General features: G+C 42.4%; 1 protein-coding gene and 1 pseudogene across 2 annotated transcripts in view; one reads left to right on the forward strand and one right to left on the reverse strand.

Moving 5' to 3' along the window:
• The window catches only part of ZFYVE9 (zinc finger FYVE-type containing 9), a 206,470-nt gene extending 180,225 nt beyond the window's left edge, over positions 1-26,245 (reverse strand). Inside the window, exon 1 of one of the 2 annotated variants that reach the window (XM_054487840.2) lies at positions 25,794-26,245. The gene's annotated coding sequence lies outside the window, so the exon portion shown is untranslated. The remainder of the gene's footprint in view (positions 1-25,793) is intronic. The other variant, XM_054487849.2, reaches the window with a different exon arrangement.
• LOC129036571 (transformer-2 protein homolog alpha-like) lies at positions 6,152-6,945 on the forward strand (annotated as a pseudogene).
• Positions 26,246-26,531: the final 286 nt, after the last annotated feature.

The following is a 26,531-nucleotide window of genomic DNA, read 5'->3' on the forward strand; positions in this document are numbered from 1 at the left end:
CAGAGAAAGTCTCACTGAGTCACATCAAGATCTGGATGTCAGGGAGCAATCTTGGAATTCAGAGGGAGTTAGTTAAAAACAGAGGGACAGCAAGAACAAAGCACAGATTAAGGGAGGGAAAGAGTAGCAGATGATAGGAAAGGAGTTTCCAGGGGGGTCAGATTAGGGTTGGCCAACTGCCACTTATTTCCAGCAAAAATCAATACAGCAAAATTTCAATACATTAAAAGAAACCTGATACCTCATCTAGAATTTGCTTTTAAAGAATCTAATCTGGCTAGGCATGGTAGCTCATACCTGTAATTCTAGTACTCTGGGAGGCTGAGGCAGGAATATTGCTTGATCCCAGGAGTTCAAAACCAGCCTGGACAACATAGGAAGACATTGTCTCTACAAAATAGTAAAAAATTAGCCAGGCATGGTGGTGTGTGTCTGTGGTCCCAGCTACTTGGGAGGCCAAGATGGGAGGCTTGTTTGAGTGTGAGGTCAAGGCCACAGTGAGCCACAATCGAGCCACTGCACGCCAGCCTGGGCTACAGAGCAAGACCCTGTTGCTTTTATAAAAAAAAAAAAAGGGCCAAGCATAGTGGCTCACACCTGTAATCCTAGCACTTTGGGAGGCCAAGGCAGGCGGATCACCTGAAGTCAGGAGTTTGAGACCAGCCTGACCAACACGGTGAAACCCCATCTCTACTGAAAATACACTATCTAGCCGGGTGTGGTGGCGTACGCCTGTAGTCCCAGCAACGCAGGAGGCTGAGACGAGACAACTGCTTGAACCTGGGCAGCAGAGGTTGCAGTAAGCCAAGATCGCACCATTGCACTCCAGCCTGGATGACAGAGCGAGACTCTGTCAAAAAAGAAGACGACCAAGAGGAGGAGGAGGAGAAGGAGGAGGAATCTAATCTGTAACACAAACTTAATTTGTTTCTATTTCCAAATTTGCTTTATGACAGATTTTAACAAGTTTTCTTAAATAAAGAGTATACTAAATGAAAGCAGTCCCTCCTAACTCCTAAGGAAGCCCCAAATTTCACACAGAAACCACTCTATGATCTACACAATGACAAAATGCATATAATACTATAATGCAACTTACTTCTAACTCCTTTCAAGAGCCTGCTGAAAATATTTCACTAATCCTAAATTTATTTGCCTTTTCTCCAAAAAGCTACAGAAACAAAGATTTTTCCTGCAAGCATCTCACAGGATCTGAATGTTCCAAAGATCAACTGTGATTCTGCTGTCTGCACGCCGAGAGGTCATTGCTTTGGACCTGGTATCATGAAGCCTCTCTTGAAGTTATCTTCAGTTCATCTGCTTGTTGCTGTGACTTTGTTTGGATATGCAGAATCAAGAGTATTACTGTACTCTTGATTGGCTTCACGTCAAAATTAAAGCAATGACAGTTGATGATTTGTACGTGCTTTCTGATGAGGTGTTTCTGAGAAGTGGGTGTCCTGTAACCAACGTGTGGCAAGATTTGTATACGTTTTTGTACTCTACAAGTGACTATGGCATCATATATCAGGGTAAAAGAGTAGGTTATTTTTAGATCTATGCTAATATTCACCTCCAGAACATTACCAAGGCAAGGATTCATATGTATCTCATGTGCTGTTGAGTGAGATGGGTCTTCATGGCAACCCGCAATTTCATTTATCCATCCAAGGGAGGCCAAATCACTGGCTTCGTCCACTTACTAAGACTACTGCTGAAACACTATCAAGTGCTTGAAATCATGCTTCAAAGCTTAAAACGTATTTTTCTTATTTATCCACCAAGATTGATGGGGTCAAGGAAGTACCTAACATTAGATCATTGCACATCCTATGCCTCATTTTTCTTCAATGGGAAACAGAAGGTAAGCTACGTAATGTGATATACAGAGCAACTGCAGCTGCCTGAGGACTGAGAAACAAGAGGCCTAAACTATAGCAATCCTGACAATGACAGAGTTCTTACTGATACCATGTGTTTGTATTAATCTGCAACTTTAATAAAGCAGACATTTCTTATTGTGACTCCTTTTGCAAAACGTTTTTTAATTATATTGGAATCACATTCAATACATAATTTTTATTCTGATAATGGGAATTTTTTTTTATAAAGATCAATTGATACATTTTTTAAAAAGATTTGTTCAGAGTAAATAAGTATGAAATGCAAGCCTTAAAACTTTTTTTTCTTAAGATCTGGTATCACCCAGGCTGGAGTGCAGTGGCATTATCACAGCTACTGCAGCCTTGACCTCCCCAGGCTCGGGTGATCCTCCCACCTCAGCCTCCAGCTGGGACTACAGGTGCGTGTCACCATGCCTGACTTTTTTGTTTTTTGTAGAGATGGGACAAGATGTTGTCTAGGCTGGTCTCGAACTCCTGGGCTCAAGCAATGCTCCTACCTTGGCCTCCTCACGCTGGGATTACAGGCATAAGCTACCGCACCCAGCCTAAAACTTTTTTTTTTTAATCATCAGGGTAGAATTAGTATATATAAGCAAACAATAAAGTGTTCAGATGAAAAATCATGAAGGGTATAGATTAAGCACTGTATTATTAAAACATTTTAAAATGATTAAGTCAGTTAAACACTCAATAGAGTTTATCTTAACCAGGTTGTTGAATTTATAAAAACTTTTAAACAGGCTAGGTAATCTTATGAGGTAAAGTGCAGGTTGCAACATTCAAACAAAAAATGGGATGAGTTCAGATTACTCCAGTGGTTCTCAAATTGTACTCCACAGACTCACGGGAATCCACATCTTGGTATGTATGCCCTTTTCACCATGTTGACAACTGCAGTGAAAGCACAATAGAAATGATGGGTAGAACTGCTTGTACCTTAGCACTAATCAAGGCAGCAATACCAAACTATACTGGTAGTCTTATTCTTCACTGCCATGCACTCTCAGTTGTTCTAAAATGTCAGTTTCACTTGACTGATGAAGCAATAAAAATTATTAACTTTGTTAAATCTCAACTCTTGAGTAAAGTCTTTTTAATATTCTGTGTGACAAAATGGAAATATGAAGAAGGCACTTCTACTGCATACCAAAGTGTGATGGTATGCAAACTCACCCCTTTTTCCACGTAACTACTGTTGCTTCAAAGAACAGAGGGCATGAAAACAGAGCACAAATAGCAGGAGAGTCAAAGAAGAGGAGCTAAGTAGGATACAAGATATGCTTCCAATCCTCCAATAATTGATGACACAGTCTAGAAGACAAATTTGCTGTTATTATTTATATGCCCATCTCTTCAATGATTGTTCTGACAATTTCAATCACTTTGCCATGTTCTAGGAACTATGCTGATCACTAACTACTGAATTGAACCTGAAATAGTAAACTTTTCTGTCAGAAGAATCCAGAGTTCTAAGCCAATGGTTCTAAACTCTAAACAGCAAAACCTCTATTAACAGCAGAATCCCAATAGGAGCTCACAGAAAAGTGCTCTGATTGAAGCAGCATATAGAAAAGTTCAGATACATACATCCCATAAACTTGCCTTCTATCTCCCATTTACCTATTCTCAATGGTGATTCTGCGGGCCATCTAATTCAATCATATTTTCCCCCAGGTCTCAACTGATTTATTCTGTTCCCTTCTATACATACACATGCATGTACACACACAACACTCCCTCACAGACTGTTCAGGGGTCCCATTATCCTTCCCCTTCCTTTTCTCTAATTCATATTGAAAGATCTCAATGAGGCCCCTCCACCAAACCACTTGCCTTTTTCTAATGATCTCTTTCTTTCTTGTCTAATTACACTGACAGTTCCTCTGAAAATGGTGAAGGTGGACATTTCCTTTTGTTTCTGACTTTAATAAAAATTCTTTCAGTATTTCACCATTAAGCCTGATATGCGTTTTTTATTATATTTATATAATTAAAAACAAGAAAGGCAGTGGGGTTCCTTAACATTATTGTTACTATTGTTCAATACCAGCCTACTCTTAATTTATTATCTGATTTCTTTTTTTATTGTGGTAAAATACACATATTTACCATTTTAGCTATTTTTAAAAGTGTGCAATTTGGTGGCATTGAATATGTCCACACAGTTGTGCAACCATTACCTCCAACCATCTTCAGAAATTTTTCATCTTCCCAAACTGAAACTCTCTACCTATTGAACAGTGATCCCCCATTTCCCCTTCCCCACAGCTTCTGACAGACACCATTCTGCTTTGTCTCTACAAACTTCCCAATCATATTATTTTACTGCTAAGAATCTCAAATCCTGAAAGGCTGAGTCACTTTTCCAAGATCACCCAGCTGATTACTGGCAGATAAAAGCCAAAAGCAAGTGCTTACTTAGAAAGGAAAGCAGCAATCATCTATAGCCAAATAGCTTCATTTCGTTTTCTGCCTCAATGCCTTGTTAGCCTTGGTCTAGTGCATGTCTGCAAAAGATGGATGGATGGATGGATGCATGGATGGATGGATGGATGGACGGACGGACGGACAGACAAAGATATATACTCATTGTCAGCTGGGCACAGACAGACAGATGTATAAAGATATATACTCATTGTCGGCTCGGTGCAAACAGACAGACAGATAGATAGATAGATGTATAAAGATATATACTCATTGTCGGCTTGGCGCAGTAGCTCATGCCTGTAATCCCAACACTTTGGGAGTCCGAGGCGGGTGGATTACTTGAAGTGAGGAGTTCAAGACCAGCCTGGCCAATGTGTTAAAACCCCATCTCTACTAAAAATACAAAAATTAGCTGGACATGGTGGTGCATGCCTGTAATCCCAGCTACTCAGGAAGCTGAGGCAGGAGAATCACTTGAACCTGGGAGGCGGAGGTTGCAGTGAGCCAAGATCATGCCACTGCACTCCAGCCTGGGCTACAGAATGAACCCCATCTTTAAAAAAAAAAAAAAAAAAAAAAAGATATATACTCATTGTCTTTTAAGCAATAAATGTAGAAATTCAGTCTGGGCAACATGGTGAAAACCCGTCTCTACAAAAAAAAAAAAAAAAAAAAAAAAAATTAGCTAGGTGTGGTGGTGCGCATCTATAGTCCCAGCTACTGGGGAGACCAAGGTGGGAAGATGGCTTGAGCCTAAGAGGCAGGGGTTGCAGTGAGCAATGACTGAGTCACTACGCTCCAGCCTGGGCAACAGTGAGACCCTGTCTTAAAAAAAATTAAAAAAAAGGTAGAAATTTGGGTCATATTCAATATGGTCAATTTTTAACAGGCTGAATAGTGTTGACCAAAAATATCTATCCATCTGAAGGCATATCGCCAGTGGCATGGCCTAGAGCTTGATTCTTGGTCTTATCCTATTTAACATTTTCTTTTTAATAATTTAGATGAGGTCTCACTATGTTGCCCACACTGGTCTTAAACTCCTGGGTTCAAGTGATCCTCCCAAAGTCCTGGGATTACAGATGTGAGCCACTGTGCCTGGTCCTGTTTAACATTTTTATTAATGATTTGGATGTGGCCATTTATGGCACAATAATGAAATATGTGATGGATATAAAGAAAAGTATGACAGCTGAATCTGCTGGATCAAAGAATCAGTATTCGAAAGATCTAACCAAATTAGAATATTAGAATACCAAACTAAATCATCTCTAACAGACCTAAACTAAAAGAAAATTAATAAATAAAAATAAAATAGGCCAGCACAATTTTGCTGGAGCCTGCAACCAAGTGGGAGTGGAGTGGAGCGGCCATTGTTGCCAACTCTTCCCTCTCTCCCACAGTTTGGTCAGCAGGTTGATTAGGCCGTTGGCCCTCGAGCCAAGACTCGTCTCATATTTAGTTCTGGGGAGCACCTCATAGACATGAGTGATGTAGAGGAGAACAACTTCAAGGGCATAGTTAATGTTCATGAAGAAACTGAAGAGCTTTTTCCAAAAATGTTGAAAATAAATCAAGATAAAAGAAGGCTAGTGGAAAGTATTAAGGATCAGAAAGTTAAAATTGAATGGGGGAAAAAAACTGAACAGAAGATTGGTCGGATAGAAGCACTTGAATTTTTTTAAGGCTATTTTGAATTGTCTGAATTGGGAAAGAATACACAAAGTACAAAAAGTGAAAAACTCAAGAATGAAGAGAAGTAGAAAGCAAGAGTGAAGCAGAATTAAAAGAATCTGGAAGAATAAATGGGTCCTAAGTAAATGAGTCTTCACTCTCAGTCAAAATCTCCAACAGGAACTCCTGCTCGTGTAAAATTGGAGAGACGGTCAGGATCTCTTAGTCCTTCAAGGGTTTCCAAACACTCTGAATCCCATTCTCGATCAAGATCAAAATGTCAAGGAGGCATTCTCATCGACGTTACACACTTGATCCAGATCCCGCTCTCACAGGAGACGAAGTAGCTCATATACACCAGAATACTTGCAGCGAAGGAGCCGAAGTCATTCTCCAATGTCTAACCGGAGAAGACACACTGGCAGAAGGGCAAATCCAGATCCCAACACTTGCCTTAGAGTGTTTGGCCTTAGTTTGTACACAACAGACAAAGATCTTCGTGAAGTATGTTCTCGATATGGACCTTTGAATGGTGCCAATGTAGTTTACAATCAGCAAACTGGGCAATCTCAAGGATTTGCTTTTGTGTATTTTGAGGGAATAGATGACTCAAAGGAGGCTATGGTAAGGGCAAACAGAAAGGAGCTGGATGACAGAAGAAATTCGGGTGGATTATTCTATTACCAAGAGAATGCACACACCTACACCAGGCATCTATATGGGCAGAACAACTCACAGTGGTGGTGGCAGAGGTGGTAGCAAAGGCGGCAGTGGAGGTGGTCACAGATGTCGAGATTCTTACTATGACAGAGGATATGATCATGGATATGACAGATATGAAAACTATGATTACCAGTACAGAAGACAATCACCTTCTCCTTATTATAGTCGATACAGATCACAATCAAGATCTCATTCCTACAGCCCAAGACGCTATTGATATTGAAACGGTTGTAATGAAGGACTTTTTTTTCCTCTTTATTTTCTTTTTTCTCTTTTTTTTTAAATTCTGGATGTCCCCAAGCTTCTGATTCTTCCTAGTCTTTAAGAAAAAAAAATTTTGGTTTATTTAGTATCTACATTATACTCCTAAAGACGTAATTGTTGTCATTTTGAGTAAACGTCTTGAGTATAAAAGCAACCCTAGTGTTACACTCCGTAAATTTTCTTTTTTTTCTCTTTTACTAACATAAACTCCTAGCTAATCAAATAAGAAATTATCTTTTTAAAGCTTCTTTTGTGTTAGATATTGTATTAGAGATCTGCATTTATGAAGAACTCCTTTTTAAACTTTCTTTTGAGGAAGACAGTAACACATAAAGTAGTTCAGTCATGTCATGTTTGGGGTGACATGGAACAGTCAAGTAGTTAAGTGCAGAAAGTTTGAAGCTATAAAAGAAAACACTTGGACATTTCTTTCGAAGAATGGAATTTTTGAGCCCTAAAAATTAAGTAATTTTTTAGAGATAAAAAGCTTGCAGACTCCTATGAAACATGTATTTAAAATACATCTCTTAAAACTTTGGCTAGGCACGGTGGCTCACACCGGTAATCCTAGCACTTTGGGAGGCTGAGGCAGGCGGATTGCCTGAGCTCAAGAGTTCAAGACCAGCCTGGGCAACATGGCAAAACCCTGTCTCTACTAAAAATACAAAAAAATAGCTGGGCGTGGTAGTGCGTGCCTGCTGTCCCAGCTACTCAGGAGGCTGAGGCAGGAGAATCGCTTGAACTCGGGAGGCGGAGGTTGCAGTGAGCTGAGATCGCGCCACTGCACTCCAGCCTGGATGATAGAGCAAGACTCTGTCTCCAAAAAAAATAAAATACATCTGTCAAAACTTAAAAACTAAAGTGTGATTTCTTTGTTAAATTTATTGAAGTATTCCCTTAATCAGTGAAGGACAACCCTTATTTATTACCTAGAGCAACTATATAATTTGCTGTTAGAAATTTTGGTATTGGAACTATGGATAAGCAGGTTACTATACAGTATAGAATCCTTAGAAGATACATGTGGGGAAAAGTAGTCTCCTTTCAAATAAAAGTTAATTTATTTGAAAAAATAAAATAAAAAGACCCAAACTACTGAATTGTCTGTTACAGAAAAAGTCATCAGGAAACAGGCTAATGCAATCTCAAACTGCGCTAGAAATGTCCAGAATAAGGAGAGTGGGGATTATCATGTTCTATGCTATACTGATCAACTGCATGGTTCATTTCAACCAACATTCCCTGGACACCTACTATGTGCCAGACCACACTGAAATATTGTTTTCAATTTTAGTCAATATTACATATTAACAAACAAAAACATATTCAAGAGAAAATAAGAAAAATGTCTAAAAGGTTTTTATTCATAAAGAATCAACGCAACTTAGAAAAATGTCATCAAGGCCGGGCACGGTGGCTCACGCCTGTAATCCCAGCACTGCGGGAGGCCGACGCCGGTGGATCACGAGGTCAGGAGATCAACACCATCCTGGCTAACACAGTGAAACCCCGACTCTGTGTACTATTCCTTTGAATGTATTGGTAATGTGAAGGTCATGAAAGCAGCACTTGAGGCATGTCACAAGGGCTGGGGCGTCAGCGTGGTGGCTGGAGTATCTGCTTCAGGTGAAGAAATTGCCACTCGTCCATTCCAGCTGGTAACAGGTCACACATGGAAAGGCACTGCCTTTGGAGGATGGAAGAGTGTAGAAAGTGTCCCAAAGTTGGTGTCTGAATATATGTCCAAAAAGATAAAAGTTGATGAATTTGTGACTCACAATCTGTCTTTTGATGAAATCAGCAAAGCCTTTGAACTGATGCATTCTGGAAAGAGCACTCCAACTGTTGTAAAGATTTAATTGAAAAGAGAAAAAGTCCATCCTGTCGTGATGTGATGGGAGCAGCTTAACAGGCAGGGAGAAGCGCCTCCAACCTCACAGCCTCGTAGAGCTTCACAGCTACTCCAGAGAATAGTGTTATGTGTGTAATTCATGAATCTCTATAATCAAGGACAAGGATAATTCAGTCATGAACCTGTTTTCTGGACGCTCCTCCACATAAATAATTGCTAGCTTATTAAGGAATATTTTAACACAAAAGTAATTTCTACCAAAAAAAAAAAGAAACCCCGACTCTACTAAAAATACAAAAAAATTAGCATGGTGGCGGGCACCTGTAGTCCCAGCTACTCAGGAGGCTGAGGCAGGGGAACGGCGTGAACCTGGGAGACGGAGCTTGCAGTGAGCCGAGATTGCGCCACTACACTCCAGCCTGGGTGACAGAGCGAGACTCCATCTCAAAAAAAAAAAAAAAAAAGAAAAAGAAAAAGAAAAATGTCATCAAAATCATCCTAACAATAATACCTAACATTTGCTTACTACATGTGGCAGCCATGGAGGTATGTCGCTTGTATCAACCTTTATGAAATAACTTTCCAATAAGCTTCTAGGTGCACAGTTAGCTGACAGCCTCCTACTGCAGTCCCTTCAGGATGCCCAGCTTTCAAGCTGAAGTCACACTCTTCCTGGGCAGCCCCACCCAATGACTGCTGATAACATAGGCACTAAGGCCTGGCCACTTCTGTCCAATGCAGGACTCCTTTAATGAACAATTTTTGTTTGAGTCTTCACTGTGTTGTCTGAGACTCTGTCAGACCTGCATCGCACTCTGAGACTCTCCCTGACAATTGTGCCTCCTCTCCCTTTCCTTTCACAGAAGTCCTCTCCTACTTCACATATCTCTTATAGTCCTGTCTCAGCAGCTGCTTCCTGAAGGACTCAAACTGGCACAGCTGGTACCAGAAATTGACTAAGAAAGCAGGAGGTAAGATGGGGCTTAGGAACTAGAGAGCTTACTGCCCAACTGACAATGAAGCTCTCAGGTGGTACATGAGGCATGACAGGCCCTGGCACAAGCTGGTGGCCCAAGTGTTAACACACAAGTTGTGACTTGGGAGAATGTTCCCAGAGAGGAACATTCAAACTGGTGTAAAGATTCAGATATTTGGGAAGGGGAACACAAAACATACAAGAATAGCTGGGTGCGGTGGCTCACGCCTGTAATCCCAGCACTTTGGGAGGCCGAGGCGGGCGGATCACGAGGTCAGGAGATTGAGACCATCCTGGCCAACATGGTGAAACCCCATCTCTACTAACAATACAAAAAATTAGCCGGGCATGGTGGCAGGCGCCTGTAGTCCCAGCTGCTCGGGAGGCTGAGGCAGGAGAATGGCGTGGACCTGGGAGGCGGAGCTTACAGTGAGCCGAGATCGCGCCACTGCACTCCAACCTGGGTGACTCAGTCTCAAAAAAAAAAAAAAAAAACAAGAACAATAAAGTTGGCTAGCTGTTAGATTGCCCAGGCTCCCTAGAAAGGGCAGCTAACAAACAACTGAAAACTAAGCGTGAAGGTCAGAGGGCTCTTTAGTAGCTCACAAACAGGTCCTTATCACCTACGAAGGGAGGCAGTAAAAGATGAAGAACAAATTAAGGATGGCTACAGACCACTGCTTCACGGTGGCTGAATGCTCAGCCAAGGCAGGTCTGTTATGCCAAGGTCAGGATCCTGATTTGGAAAACCTAGAGGCCTGATAGACAGGTTAGGGATAGATGGCTGCCCCCAAAGATTGTCATTTCCAAATTCTTTGAACTCTGAGTCTTCAGGGATGAGTTAGCACTCCCTGCTGTGCAGAAGCACACTTCAGAGGTCTGTCACCTGCAAGGCAACACAGGGGCTCCCTCAGGATCTGTCCCCATCTGCATTCCTAGATGCCATGATAATAGCCAGTGCTAACCCTGCCAAGGACATCTTGGACCTCATAAAGGAGAACAGAGACTATAATCCCCAAAAGAATGGCAAGAATTAGCCAGGGTACCAGCAGGACTGGCATAAACCACAGTGCTAGATTTTCAAGGTGCTTAAAAAAGCAAGCAGGAACATTAGACTGAGTAAGGTCAAGTTTACTGGTTGAGAAAGGGGCTGTCTCAGGATGTGAGAATTAACACTGTGGCAGGGACCTGGGAGATGGTATAAACTTGCTGTCAGGGTGGCTCCTAGCAGCCTGGAGAAAATGATGGCCCAACCTAAGTCAGGCTGAAATGACTGAATTGACATAGCAGAGAGCAGAGGACAGGATTAAAAGGCTCAGGAAAGTGGGTATGATAGAGTTGTGTATACCATGTGAGGAGAGACCATTCATCAAAGCTGTCAGGAATATACTGGGGAGAGAGGCACCAGCATCACTAAGAAGTTCAGTGGTTGCGCTCCTCTAAAGGAAAGGCTCACTGATAGCAATAGGGGCCAGGTGGTGGCACTTAAACACCAGAAGCGAGTGAACTCTTACCATTACGATTCATGTTGAAAGACAGCCAATAAGACTTAACTTTCAGGGAGCTGTGGCGATAGTTAAGAGAATATGGTGCAGGCTGGGCACTGTGGCTCATTCCTGTAATCCCAGCACACTCTGGGAGGCTGAGGTGGGTGGATCGCTTAAGGTCGGGAGTTCAAGACCAGCCTGGCCAACATAGTGAAAACCCCCGTCTCTACTAAAAATACAAAAATTAGCCAGGTGTGGTGGTGGGCACCTGTCATCCCAACTACTGGGGAGGCTGAGGCAGGAGAATCACTTGAACACGGGAGGTGGAGGTTGCAGTGAGCTGAGACCACACCACTGCACTACAGCCTGGGCAACAGAGTGAGACTCCATCTCAAAAAAAAAAAAGAGAATATGGTGCCATAAGGAAAAAAACAGACAGGTAGTCAAAATCAGTGCTGCTTAATATATATAATCAAAACAAGGCAAGAATTGGATAAGCAGGAGGCTGAGGGTGATTGCACCAATAAAAACCTACCATCCCTTTCCCAGTTCCTGGACCTGAGCCAGTTTTCAGATCTAAACTCATATATATATGTAAAATTATTCCCAAGTCCATCCCGAAAGGAACCTATGGCCATTTACTCAGGCAACTATAAAGTGGAGAAAGGAAAATATCCAGATATTTCAAAGACTATGGGTCACAGAATCTGACTTGATACTGGTATACAGAAACATGGAGCATCATTATGGCCCTAATACAGCAGTAGAAATACAGGAACCAAGTAATAAATGGAGTCCTGGCCAAAGTCTAGCTTTTAATGGGTCCACTGGTCCACAGACCTACCCGGCAGTCACTTCCCCAGTCCCTCAATGTATAAATGGGATTGGCATACTTGGCAGTTGGGGTAACTCCCACCCTGGATCTTTGACCTGAGGAGTAAGAGCTATCAGACAGACAATGGCCAAGTGAAACCTTCTGAAAATAGCTCTCCATCCTCTGGGTGTAAATCAAAACCAAAATTGTGTAGGGGGCAGAGGTAAAGGGAATGGCAATGATTAGTGTCACGTTTAAGGATCTCAAAGATTCAAGGGCAGTAGTCCCTATATATATCCATGTAATTCAAAAGTCTGGCCCCTGCAGGAACCAGTTGGATCTACCACAAGCTCAAACAAGTAGCAGCCATGACCACATTGCCATGCTAGATGTAGTATGTTTGTTGCAGCAGATAAATATAGCCTTGGGTAAACGGCATGCAGCCATTTATATGGCAAATAAGTTCCTTTCTATCCTAATCAGAAAAGAGGATCAGAAGCAGTTCACTTTCACATGGAACAAACAATAAAATGCATTCATGGTTTTGCTTTGGGGCTATATTAACTCCACTCTATCATAATACAGTCTGCAGAGATCTGGACTCAGAACAGCATATAGATCCACTACGTCAGTGATACATGTTGATCTTGCAAGATGAGCAAGAGGTGGCTAGCATACTGAAGGACTTGGTGAGGTACATGTGTTCCAAAGAGGGTAAAGAAAAACCCTACAAATATTCAGGGATCTTCCATTTCAGTGAAGTTTTAAGAGTCCAGTGGTCGCAATCATGCCAACACATCCCCTCCAAAGCAAAAGACAAATTGCTGCATCTTGCATCCCCGACTACAAAAAAGGAAGCACAATGTCTGGTAGGCTCCTTCAGATTCTAGAAGTAACACATTCTATACCCAGGAATACCGCTGTGGCCCATATACTGGTTGACATGAAAGGCTGCCAGTATTGAGTAGGGGCAACAACTCTGCAGCAAGTCCAGGCTGCAGTGCAAGCAATCCCTATGCTGTTGGAGGTACCAATGGTGGGAAAAGATGCAGTACAGAGTTTATAGCAAGGAAGAGAATCAAAATGCAGGCCCCTAGAGTTCTGCAGGAAGGCCATGGTATTAGAAAAACAGCTCCTGGTGTGCAACTGTGTCCTATTAAGAGATACAATGCTTCATCACTGGGCACCATGTGTCCAGACTTTCCATAATGATCTGGAATCACTAGGACTCACCAGGTCATAAAGCCAGGTGAGCATAGCAGCAATCCATTATAAGATAGGAATGGCACATCAAGGATCAAAATGAAACAGAACCAAAAGGCACAAGAAGACTGCTAAAAGCAGGCAGCCAAGACTTCCCTGGCACTCACCATACCAGCATCATTTCCTCAGCTCACATCTATAGCTGTTTGGGGTATCCTATAAGACCAACTTAAGAAGGAGAAAAAAACCAAAGTTTTGCTTATAAGTAGGTCAGCTCAGTATGTGAATGCAAGCTGAAAAAAACAACGGAGTTCATTATAGCCACACTTAGGGGTGACCTTGACAATGAAAAGGGAAAATCTTCTTAACAGACAGAGCTTTGAGTCGTGCACCTGGTTATGAATTTTATGCAGACAGAAAAGTGGCCTGGGGTGAGAATATATAGACTCACGGGCAATGGCAAGTAGACTGGCCAACTGGTTAGAGGCCTTTAAGGAGAAGGACAAAGGCAAGAGGTATGGGTGGAGGCAAATGAATGAACATATGGGAGTGGGTGGAAAGTATGAAAATCTTTGTTTCACGTGTTAATGCCCACCAGAAAGTATCCAATACAGAAGAGCCAATGAACAGCCAAGGAGACAAAATGACTCAACTAGCTGACATCGGTCACTCAGAAGTGGCAAGATGGGGACATAAATGGAGAGGTCACTGTGGCAGAAATAGAGATGGAAGCAGAGAAGGAGACACGGACTCCCATTTACCAAGGCCAACTCTGAACATCCAACCTATGAGCAACAAAGACCAACACCAAGCCCCCATATAGCATTATGTCTCAGGCAGACCAACAGACTATTAAATGGCAAGCTGACTACACTGTGCCTCTTCCATCTTGGATGGGCCAGTGATTGATCTTCACAGGATTAGACACTTATTCCAGGTATGGGTTTGCCTTTCCTGTCCATAGAGACCTAGCCAGTACCACTAAATATAGACTTATACAGCACTTAATCAACAGACATGGAATCCAGCCAAGGGAATCACTTCACAGTGAAAGATTTGTGGCAGTAGGCCCATAACCATAAGCTCCAGTAGTTATATCTATAACAGCTCCATACAAAAGGACCAGTCTTAGAGAGTATTGGAACGGCCTGCTGAAGGCACAGCTAATGTACTAGCTCAGAGACAAAAATGGTGTGCTATCCTCTTGTATGCAGTACGTGCACTGATTTAGAGCTAGGTTCCCAGTAAGAAGAATACATGGGTCTGAGAACCAAGAAGTGGAAAGGGAAATAGCCCCTACTTGCCATCATTCCCAATGATCTACTTTGCGCTTCCCATCTCTGCAATGTGGGGCTCTATGGAGTTAGAAGTCCTGGTACCCAAAGCGGGCACACTTTTGCCAGGAGACACATGAAAGGTCACAGTGAACTACAATTTACAGCTGCAGCCTGAATATTGAGTATTTCTTGTGTCCAAGGGCTAGAAAGCAGTAAGAGGAATGCCCATCTTGGCAAGATTAATTAACCCTCATCCTCAGGAGGAAGTAGGGCTGCTGTTACACAAAGGGAACAAGAAAGAATATGTGTGGGACTCAGATGATTCCCTAGGATACCACTTAATACTCCCTGCCCAGTAGTGACTATGAATGGACAAATGCAACCACTCCAGTCTCAGACTCCTCAGAAATGAGGGTTTGGGTCAAACCACTAGGTAAACAACCAACACCAGCAGAAATGATAGCTGAGGGCAAGCGCAATTTAGACTACATAGTGGAGATGGCTCTAGAACCTTGTGGCTCTGAGACCAGCTACAGTGATGAGCCTGAGGCCTGTCTCACTAATCTCTCTCTACATTTCCTCCCTTGGAGGAGCTGCTCTCAGAAACTGTGAAGATATGGATCTGTGCATCATGAGAAATGGACTGTAGCAATCACTTGGATCTTCCTTCAAAAAAGAATTGCCGTTCAGGTCCAAGGAGTTTGGTTAGCTAACAGCCTCCAGCTGCATCATGTTCAGAATTCATCTCAGCTTCCCAGTCAAGACCATGCTCTCCTTGGGCAGCTCTAGCCAGTGACTAAACATGGTGGGTGTACTAAAATCTGGCCATTTCTGCCCATGCAGGACTCCTCTAACAGGCAATATGTGCTCTGAAGTTCCCTGTTAGGTTGACTGAGATTTTTTCAGATCTGCATCACAGACTGAGGCTCTCCCTAGCCAATTCTGCTTTCTCCCCATTTCCTTTCATAGGCATTCCATCCCATAAAACCTCTTGCGCTACTACATCCATTTCAACGTCTGCTTCCCAGTGGACCTGAACCAATACACTATGTAATTAGCTCTTTACACGTATCTGTTCATTTAACCCACTGATGTATTTATTGTTAGTCCCACTTTACAGGTGAGAAAACTGAGGCACAAAGAAGTTATTAACTTGCCCAAGATCACGAAGTGAAAGGAGAATTAAATCTGAACCCAGACAGTTTGACTCTAGAGCCTGTAATTTAATCACTATGCTGGGAGAGACAGGATACTGTCTTGTCATCTTTAGACACTAAGAGTGATTATTTATTCTGTGTAATTTTAAAGAGTAAAAGAGCAAAAGGATATACACTAGAGGAAAAGCTAGATTTTTGGCTGAATATAAAAAGAAATAATACTGCTAATATTCTAATAACGTGCAGAATGAGCACCTTCAAGAAGTAATCAGGGCCTATCATCTGAGAGTTCAAAGTCTTGGACATGGTGAGGGTGAGACTTTAAAAAACAGATAAAAGTTGACCTACATCAGTAAAAGGTGTTAATTACTAAGGCCTACGTGGAAAAAAGGGGTTCCACAACCAACTAAGTTTAGGTAATATAGCCAGGCACAGTGGCTCATGCCTGTAATCCCAGTACTTTAGGAGGCTGAGGCAGGTGGATCACCTGAGGTCAGGAGTTTGAGATCAGCCTGGCCAACATGGTGAAATCCCATCTCTACTAAAAATACAAAAATTAGCCGGACATGGTGGTGCATGCCTGTAATCTCAGCTAATCAGGAGGCTGAGGCAGGAGAATTGTTTGAACCTGGAAGGCGGAGGTTGCAGTTAGCCAAGATGGTGCCGCTGCACTCCAGCCTGGGTAATAAGAGCAAAACTCCATCTCAAAAAAAAATTGGGGTAATACATAGCTGAACAAAGTTAAACAAGTTTCTTCTACTCCTCAGTCTTTAGAATACTAATGTGCATTTGCAAACTTCTACCTGAGGGATATAGTAAGCTGAAAACCCAAACTTATTTGACTAAAGAACATTTCCTTGCTCCCAGGGAACATACTGTAGAAATCCTGGATGGGTCTGGAGCGGTGGCTCATGTCTGTAATCCCAGCACTTTGGGAGGCCGAGGCGGGCGGATCACTTGAGGTCAGGAGTTCCAGACCAGCCTGACCAACATGGTGAAACCCTGTCTCTACTAAAAATACAAAAAATTAGCCGGGTGTAGTGGTGGGTGCCTGTAGTCCCAGCTACTCGGGAGGCTGAGGCAGGAGAATTGCTTGAACCCGGGAGGCAGAGGCTGCAGTGAGCCGAGACCACACCACTGCACTCCAGCCTGGATGACAGAGCGAGACTCCATCTCAAAAAAAAAGAAAAAACACACATACACACACACATAGACACATGACAAGATTCACAGGATGAAAAAAGAGTGTGGACTTTCTAGTCAGAGATATATGAGCTTGATATATAAGTCTGAATCATGAATGTGGGCTTAAGCTTAGGAAAATCAATAAAACTCTCCAAGCCTCAGTTCCCTCAGCTGTAAAATGCATAATAATACAATGACCTTATAATATCCTTAGTAAGAGTTACAAATAACATATGTGAAACACTTACCAGAAAGATGGCACACTACAGGGAAAGCTTTTATATTCCACAAAAAGTAATACAAGGTAAAAGAATCAAGGAAAACTCCATAAACCTGGAATCTTGGAAGAACCGGATGCAAAAACAGGAGTGAGGAACGATCAGCTTGGAACCAAATCATGAAGGCTGTATGCCAGGTTAAAGAATCTCAACCTTGCTTTTTAAACACTGAGCAGAAATTTCCAAGAGTGACCTCACAATAACTTCAAAAATAATTTACCTCAGCTACTACTACTACTAAAAAAAAAAAAGACAATTATCACCAGAATCACAAAAAGGCCTACATGATGTATTGTGAAGTTCAAGTTTCAAACTGGCAGTGTTTTATTTTAATTACCTTTTAGGGACTGTTTCTCCTGCTCAACTGAAAATGAAAAATGGAGACTAAAGTTTGTATAAATCCTGACAGGGTGTTTTTTGTTTTTACAAAATTTTGACATTGCTTGTTCTATCTTTTTTTTTTTTAAAGACAGGATGTTCCCCTGTTGCCCAGGCTGGACTGCAATAGCGTGATCTCGGCTCACTGCAGCCTCCCCTCCAGGTTCGCAGGTTCAAGCGATTCTCTTGCCTCAGCCTCCTGAGTAACTGGGATTACAGGGGCCCACCACCACGCCCAGCCAATTTTTGTATTTTTAGTAGAGACAGGGTTTCACAATGTTGGCCAGGCTGATCTTGAATTCCTGACCTCAAGCGATCCATCCACCTCGGCCTCCCAAAGCCATCCACCTCGGCCTCCCAAAGCGTTGGGATTACAGGCATGAGCCACCGTGCCTGGCCCTATCTATCTTATCTATCTATCATCTATCTATCTATTATCTATCTAGCTAGCTAGCTAGCTAGCTATTTAGAGATTAGGTCTCACTGTGTTGCCCAGGCTGGAGTGCAGCGGCTATTCTCAGACATGATCCCACTACTGATCAGCATGGGAGTTTTGAGCTGCTCCATTCCCAGCCTGGGCCAGTTCACCCCTCCTTAGGCAACCTGGTGGTCTCCGACTTCCAGGAGGTCACCCCCTCCCAGGAGGTCACCATACTGATGCCAAACTTAGTGCAGACACTGATCAGCATAGCACACTACAGCCCAGAACTCCTGGGCTCAGGCAATCTTCCCGCCTCAGCCTCCCAAGTAACTGAGACTAGAGGCACATGCCACCACACCAGTCAGTTTATTTTAATAAAGAGAATTTTGAGATAGACTCTGTTGGGCTATGAAACATATCATAAAAATATGTACAATTTACTCTTTCTTCATTTTAATAAAATGAAATCTCAGATAAACACCAAACTTTAATCATGAAAGGTTAGAAAAGAACCAAACTATATTGCAAACAGAAATGCATACCTTTTCATTAATCCTACCAAAAAGGCTCCAGAACTGCTGTTTTTGTAACTTTATACGGAAACTATACCATCCAAAGGAACTAAAGGATTGTATAATAAACCAGATCAAGCCTTTCAGCTCAAAATCACCACTGCAGGCCGGGCACAGTGGCTCATACCTGTAATCCCAGCACTTTGGGAGACCAAAGCAGGTGGATCACGAGGTCAGGAGTTCAAGACCAGCTTGGCCAAGATGGTGAAACCCCGTCTCTACTAAAAATACAAAAATTAGCCAGGCGTGGTGGCAGGGCATACCTTGAATGAGTAACCAAAACATCGGGTAATATTCTACATACAAGACAAACAATGACATTTGTATTTATATAAAATTATGTATCGAGAGGTAACGGCAATCCTTAAAATCTGTCATGCCTGACTGCCTAGAAATGTTAATATGAAACTAGACTGTAAATTTTTATAAATGTTTTAGTAGAGTTAAAGAAAAACTAAACTTAGGCATTACAATTGCCTTTTCTTAAGAAATATTCATACTGCCCGGGCGCGGTAGCTCACGTCTGTAATCCCAGCACTCATTCAAGGTATTAAAGCCTTCCTATGAGGTTTTTTAGGACACAGTTCAAAGTCAGCAATAATTACTTGCTAATGTTTCTAAAGTTTTTTTCAAACCAGTTAGGAAATACTACAGGGAACCATTGTTTGAGTAAACAAAAGTGCAAGTTTTAGACCTTCATTCTACATGTTCAAGATCAGCCTGGCCAACACGGCAAAACCCCACCTCTACTCAAAATACAAAAATTAGCGGTGCATAGTGACAGGCGCCTGTAGTAACAGGTACTCATAGGAATGGTGGTGTGAGGACTTCAGCTGTATAAAAGGCTGTCTTAATATGAATATTTCCTTCTTTTTTTTTTTTTTTTTTGAGATGGAGTCTTGCTCTGTTGCCCAGGCTGGAGTGCAGTGGCGCAGTCTTGGCTCACTGCAACCTCTGTCTCCCAGATTCAAGTGATCCTCCTGCCTCAACCTCCCTGGTAGCGGGGACTACAGGTGCGTGCCACCATGCCTGGCTAAGTTTTGTAATTTTAGTAGCGACGGGATTTCACCATGTTGGTCAGGCCGGTCTCAAACTGACCTCAAGTGATCTGCCTGCCTTGGCCTCCCAAAGTGCTGAGATTACAGGCATGAGCCACTGTGCCCAGCCTTAACATGATTTTTTTTTTTTTTTTTTGAGATAGACTCTCGCTCTGTCAACCAGGCTAGAGTGCAGTAGTGTGATCTCGGCTCACTGTAACCTCCGCCTCCCTGGTTCAAGCAATTCTCCTGTCTCAGCCTCCCAAGTAGCTGGGATTCCAGGTATCCGCCACCATATAGTGGTGATTTTGAACCGAAAGGCTTGTATTTTCAGGAGAGACGGAGTTTCACCATATTGGCCAGGCTGGTCTCGAACTCCTGACCTCAGGCGATCGGCCCACCTCAGCCTCTCAAAGTGCTGGGATTACAGGCGTGAGCCACAGCACCTGGCCTACAACTTTTATCCTCAGGCCGAAAACATTCCTTATCATCAAAGAATCTGGCAATGCATCTGCAAGTAAAAGCTTCAACAATTTACCTAATCACTAGGCTGTGGGTGGATCATTTGAGGTTAGTAGCTCCAGACCAGCCTAGCCAATGTAATGAAACCTCGCCTCTATTGAAAAAAAAAAGTTATGAACTGCAAATAAAGCCTTACATTACCACTTCACACTCATTAGGACGGTTATAATCAAAAAAACAGATAACAAGTGTTGGTGAGGACATGAAGAAATTGGAACCTTCATACAATGCAGGTGGGAATGTAAAAAGGTGCAGCTACTTTGTAAAAACAATCTGATAGTTTCTCGAAAGGTTAAACATACAGCTACCATTTCGCCCAGCAATTCCATCCCTATAAAACCCAAGAGAAATGAAAGCATATTTCCACACAATAATTTGCACATGAATGTTCACAACATTATTTATAGTAGCCAAAAAGTGGAAACAGCCCCAACTGATGAATAAATAAAATGTGGTATTTCCATACAATGGAATATTATTCAGCAATAAAAAGAAATGAAGTACTGACACTTGCTACTGAACCCTAAAACCATTATGCTAAGTAAGAGAAACCAGTCATATATCCTATGATTCCACTTACATGAAATGTCCCGAAAGGCAAATCCATAGAGGCAGAAAGTACATTAGTGGTTGCCTAGGGCTGGGAGGATTAGGGAGATCCTGGGAGTGACTGTTAATGGGTACAAGTTTCTTTTTGGAGTGATTAAAATGTTCTAAAATTAGACAGCAGTGATGTTTGCACAACTCTGTGAATATATAATACTGTTCTAACTTTTCCAGTTCCGTAAATGGGCTATTTACCATAATTTAAAAGAAAAACGTAAGTACTAATTAATTTGTAAAATAGAAAATACTTTATGCGTTGAGTATCCCTTATCTAAAATACTTGGAACCGGAAGCATTTGGGACAGATTAGAATTGTGACGCAAGTCTAAACACAAAATTCATTTGTTTCATGTATACTTATACGCATAGCCTAAAGGTAACTTTATACACTATTTTTAATAATTTTGTACATGAAACAAAGTTTTGACCGTTTTGATTGTGACCCATCACATGAGATCAGCCATGGAATTTTTCCACTTGTGAGATCATGTTAGTGCTCAAAAAGTTTTGGACCTTTGAGCATTTCAAATTTCAGACTTTTGGATTAGGGATGCTCAACCTGTAAAAACAGCACTTTTCAAATTATTTTATTAAATAAATTTTACCATTATAAAGTACAAGGTATTCTACTACATAACTAAATACTAATTCTACTGACACCTTGGTTCCTCCTTAATTTAGCAATCTCTAATACTTCAAAATTGGATCATGCTGATTTTACTTATTAATAGTAAACTACATAAATAATTAACAATCTTTCAATCTCTTTTTTTCAAAACTCAGAGAAATATATTTTCCACTTCCAGAGTCCGGATTTACCAGGACTCATGGGACTGAACTATAGCTCTGATTTACCCATTATATCATTTAATACTTACAATAATCCTGTAAGGTGACTATTATCAGTTGCATTTTATAGAAAAGAAAATTGAGACTTAAAGAGGGTAACAAACTTGTCCAAGGTTATAAGACTGACAGGCTATAAAATCTAGTTCTAGCCTACTGTAGTTTATAAGGAAAAATCTAAGTTCTGAAAACAGTTCTTAAGCAAATTTAATAAATTGAGGGTTTTGTTGAAAACTAAATATATGAACTATTTCTATTCAGTGCCTGCAACTACATATTTTCCAATGATTATTATATACAGTTGTCTCTCTGTATCTGTGGAGGACTGGTTCCAGGAACCCACAGGATACCAAAATCTGTGGATGCTCAAATCCCTTATATAAAATGGCACAGTATTTGCATATAACCTATGAACATCCTCCTGTATACTTTAAATAATCTCTAGACTACTTACAATGCCAAATACAATGTAAGTGCTATGCAAATCAACTGTTATACTGTAATGGGTTTTTATTTGTATTATTTTTATTATTGTATGATTACTTTTGCATATGTGTGTGTGTGGATATTTTTGAGCCTTGGTTGGTAGGACACAGAGATCTGACTGTACTAAGAATGTTGCTCTATATAACACAGGTCAAGTATACACAAGTAAAATTAAAGATCAATGTAAAACTCTGAAAATAAATAATCTGCAACAAGTGTACCCTATACAAAGGGAATACTAATTTATTGGCTAAAAATGAAATGGAAAACAAAATCGAAATTGTTTTCCATAAAAAATTCCAAATCCCAAAAGTAGACTTAGTCTAAAAAAAAAATAAAGCAACCAAGTTTTAAGTCATGCAGAAATCCCAATGCCTGATTTTTGTTTTTCCCAAAAGGAAGAAAAAAATGTACATTTATTGAGCACCTTCTGCATGACAAACACTGAGCTAATTGCTTTCGGTTACTTTTATCTCACGGAACCTGTTCTACTTTGCTGGGAGGGGTAGTGTTACTCCAATAGGACATAAGAAACTCAACCTAAATGTCACATTGCTTTAAGAGGTGTAGTAAGGATTCCTGCTCACATCTGACTCCATACTCTGTACCACATTATGCAATTAACAACCATAAAACACACATATATACACCATCTCTTTAGGAACATAAGAACTTAAGCTAAAATCCAGGCAATTATCTTTTAAACAAGCTTTGTGCCTTGCAACCAGTCTGTGGCTAGCACGTTAACAAGGTGCCAAATAAAAGTTTACTGAATGGAATGAACAGTGGTAGCTTAGCAACAGAGGAAGGAATTACCATCTCTACTCACTCTACTACTCACTCTACCTTTCTAAAAGAGTTAATAGGAAACTATCACCAGGCAATATAAGCAATTATTTCCTTAAAGAAAACACTGAATCAGGAACTGGAAGAGAAAGGAATAATCATATATAAAAAGTATTATCAATGTCCTTAAAAGGCAAGATGAGACACAGAAGCCTTAAACAGAAATTTAGCACGTTCCACTCAATTTCGACACTTGTCTGACCTACCTTGTAACAGTTAATTAAAGGTATCCTGCTTCCACAGGACAAGTTTAGTAGAGCCCTTGGTCATTTTTGTGTTTCCTGGAATACCTACAACAGGTCCTGACACTTAAAAGCCAAATTTTATAAAAATCTTTTACAGATTATAATACCTTTTCAGATTTATTTATCCTAAAAGCCTTGCAAGGTAAGCATAATAACTGAAGTATATGCATTTTACAGACAATGACATTGGTGTCCATTAAGTGCCAAAGTAAATGACGAGGTATTCTTCTATCACACCACAGCTATCACAGGAGGCTCTCAATAAATGGCTGCTGATTGGATCAGCTGTCCCTCAAAATATCATTTTTCTTTCTAAGATTATTTACTACGAAACATGACATCCTTTGAGCTGGAGCTGCAAGGAAGTAAAAAAAAAAAAAAAGAAAAGAAAAGAAATGACTATTGCCACTAAAGATTTATAGTTTTGCTAGAAAATAGACACCTTCCTTCGGCTCAGCAAGGTTAGTTAATTTTAAACTTACTGTATCAGTGATTCTCAAACTTTAGTAGGTCTAAGAATCAGGGAGACATAAAAATAAAGTTCTTTGGGCCATCGTCATCCCTAGAATTTCAATTCAAGGGACCAAGAATCTGCATATTACATATAATACTTATATATATAACAAGCACTCTCAACTGATTCTAACGTTGGTGGTCTTTAGGGACACACTGAGAACTGTATTCAACTTTTTTTTTTTGAGATGGAGTCTCACTCTGTTGCCCAGGCTAGAGTCAGCGGCCCAATCTTGGCTCACTGCAAAGTCTGCCTCCCAGGTTCAAATGATTCTTGTGCCTCAGCCTCCCGAGTAGCTGGGGCTACAGGTGGGCGCCACCATGCCAGCTAATTTTTGTATTTTTAATAGAGACGGGGTTTCACCATATTGACCAGGCTGGTCTTGAACTTCTGATCTCATGATCCACCCGCCTCAGAGAGGGGCATCTTGCTTACGTTGCCCAGGCAGGACTGGAACTCCTAGGATCAAGGAGTCCTCCCGATTCAGCCTCCCTAGTAGGCCTAGCCATCACACTTTGCCTGAATTCGACTTTTAAAAATCTAGATTAACCTACTCACATAACTGGTAATCAAGCCAATTTTTAAAAGAAATACTTAAAATCTGACGAAAACAATGCAAGGCTACAGCATCTAACACAGTAGGTCTTCAAAAACGTGTACCATGCCAAACTTTCTCCCTAGATGGAGACCCCATGCTGCATAGAAGGTTAAGTCAGGGATCTTTTAGGCAGTTACCCATATTCTTCTGTTTTAATTGATGAATTCAACTATGGTTCCAATGTAATTTAGTAAAATATTTTTACAGGTCTTATACAAATGACAATGTAAAATGGAACAGTCAGATAATTTTAAACCTAATATACAGAAATAATAATTTAAAAAATCACTGTCAGTACAAGCCCATTATAAACCTGTACTGTTTACAATCTGTGAGATTACGGGTGATTTCTCCTATTATTAAATATTTATTAAGAGCCAACACGGTACCTTTCTATGCTTCCCATGTTTTCTACAATAAGCATATTTTTTCATGATTATAAAAGTTTTGCAAGTACCTATAAGTCTTATAACTTTCACATACATAACAGGAAAACAAGAATAACCTGTAATCACATTTCTCACAAAACATAAATATCTGACTTACGGTATCAAACTGTAATCACTAACATTTTCAACATTAATATCAGAACAAATCATTTTATTTCTAAAATTCAGCATGTATCCCATTTCCTTCAGGTATTTATTAGGGTAGCTGGCACTTAAAGAGGACTTAAAATCCTTTTGCCAACTATTCTCTGGATCTCTTTAAATGGAACATTTTTGTACCGAACACTGAAGCATAAAAATATTTCCTCTGGCGGGGGGGTGGGGGGCAGACCTTTGTAAAAGACGTTTTTATAACTGTGAGTGTTTATCTACAAAACTTAGCATCGCAAAGATGCGATGGGGCTTTCTCCAAGGCAGACCACGCTTAGAGGCAAAATATAATATAAAGAGGCAGGGATGAGCAACCGGCAGGTGATGAAATTTCACCTCAAATAAGACGCAAAAGGTTGTTCTCGAGCAAGCCAGATCCATGAATGACACTCCAGGAGTACCAGGGGTTCTCTTGGTCCCGCACTCTCTGCACCCCCAATTCTCACCGTGGCCTTCCTCTCCTCCCCCTCCCCCCGCCACAACCAGGATTCTGAGGGACTCGGTATGGGACGCGTGGAAGCCAAAGCTGTTTGCAAACAGGCGTCATCTAGCTCCCTCCTAGATGTACGTGCAGGGCCCGGGCTAAGAGGCTGCGCTCGGCCCGGGCCCGTGCAAACCCGAAAGGCGGCCGTGCTCCTGCCGGCCCCCAGCTCCACACACCGGGCCGCGCCGGAACCGAGGCCGGAGAGAGGGCTTCCCAACGGCGCGGGGCCTAGTCGCCCCCCACGGCCTTCAGCCTCCCGGGGGACGCGGGGAGAAAGGGCTGAGGCCCCAGGACCGCAGGGTGGGGGAGGCGACCGCAGTGGCAAGACGCCCCGTCCGCCCGGCCCGCGGTCTGCCGCCAGGGCCCCCACAGGCGGCGGGAGGCGGCCGAGCCCCGGACCACGCCGCGCCACACTCACCTCAAGCAGCGGCCGCCTCCGCTTCAGCATGGCCAGGGGGGTCGTCCCTGAGCCGAAAGCCTCCTCCGGAGGGCACCGGCGCGGCCCCAGGCGCCGCCGCGAAACCTCCTACTCCTGTAGGAGCTGCGGTAGCTGCAGCTGCGGCTGCTACTGCTGCTAAGGCCCGGCACCCGCCCAGCCGCATCGGCGCCCGGGCCGCGGCAGCCACGCGGATCCCGGAGGAGCGCCGCCGAGCCAGGCCGGGGGCGCAAGGCTGCGGCGGGACGACCGAGGTGCGGCAGGCGGGGATCCTCAGCGAAGCCTCCAGCGTCGGGTGGCCGCTCCCGCTGCCGGCGCCGCTGGGCCACAGCGCCCCCTGGACCCCACGTCCGGCTACGGCGTCGGGACTGCGGCGGCCGCGCCGGGCACGAGCCGCAGGGAACGCTAAGGAGTGCGGCCTGGGGGCGGCGAGGGCCCCGTGCTCCCTGCGCAGCCCGCGGCCCGCGGCCGGCCCGGGACTCCGCTTCCCGGGAACCGGAAGCCCCTCAGTTCCCACCAACCCCTGGCGTTCCCCGCCCCCGCCAGACCCGAGCACCTTTTCGTTCTTTCCTGAAGATACGTGAACGTTCTTGTCACTCGGACCCGCACCTAAGAGTAAGAATGTAAGGGAATCTCTTCGTTTGTCTCTCACGGTTTCGGGGGTGGCGGGGAGACCCCCTTCTAATTCCTTTAATGCTTCTGGATGAAAGAAGAGTGACC

Source organism: Pongo pygmaeus, chromosome 1, assembly GCF_028885625.2.
Source record: "Pongo pygmaeus isolate AG05252 chromosome 1, NHGRI_mPonPyg2-v2.0_pri, whole genome shotgun sequence".
NCBI lineage: Eukaryota > Metazoa > Chordata > Mammalia > Primates > Hominidae > Pongo > Pongo pygmaeus.